General features: G+C 41.8%; 1 non-coding gene across 1 annotated transcript; it reads right to left on the bottom strand.

Annotated features, from left to right (window-relative positions):
* Positions 1 to 346: 346 nt before the first annotated feature.
* On the bottom strand, positions 347 to 427 carry Trnav-aac25 (transfer RNA valine (anticodon AAC) 25). Its single transcript has one exon. It is a non-coding gene; the product is annotated as a tRNA-Val (tRNA).
* Between the last annotated feature and the right edge of the window lie 231 nt (positions 428 to 658).

The following is a 658-nucleotide window of genomic DNA, read 5'->3' as shown; positions in this document are numbered from 1 at the left end:
TGATGAAGACAACTCCTCAGGAGAGGCTCCCCCTTCCCAGGTGACCCTGCTTTGTGTCAAGTCAACTGAAATTGACTAGCTCAGGCCCAAAACATAAACCCTGTCCTCTATCACTTACCCTCGGTGAATGATGTATAAAATGTAAATGATTTATAAACCGGCTGAGGAAAATGTTAGTCCACTTACAGTTAAAGAATCCTGATTTTCGGGTTGGGGATTTAGCTCAGTGGTAGATCGCTTGCCTAGCAAGCACAAGGCCCTGGATTCGGTCCCCAGCTCCGGAAAAAAAAAAAAAAAAAAAGAAGAATCCCGATTTTCTTTTTTTTTTTTTTTTCTTTTTTCTTTTTTTCGGAGCTGGGGACCGAACCCAGGGCCTTGTGCTTGTTAGGCAAGCGCTCTACCACTGAGCTAAATCCCCAACCCCAAATCCCGATTTTCTTACAGCACTGGGAACCTAGGACCTTGTACAGTAAGCAAGCACTCTGGAGTTTTATTCCCCCTCCCCCCCAAGATATTCTGAAAAGTTGATATAAACTAAATTTTTTTCTCATGGATTTTCATAATCTCATTTTTTTTTATCTTCAACCAATGACTTCTATTGCAATATCCTCAACATTTCCCATCAACTCCCACCTCGGCCTTTTGATGAATATTGTGT

The sequence above is a fragment of the Rattus norvegicus genome, chromosome 10 (assembly GCF_036323735.1).
Source record: "Rattus norvegicus strain BN/NHsdMcwi chromosome 10, GRCr8, whole genome shotgun sequence".
Taxonomy (NCBI): Eukaryota; Metazoa; Chordata; class Mammalia; order Rodentia; family Muridae; genus Rattus; species Rattus norvegicus.
This window is presented reverse-complemented; position numbering and strand designations above follow the sequence as displayed.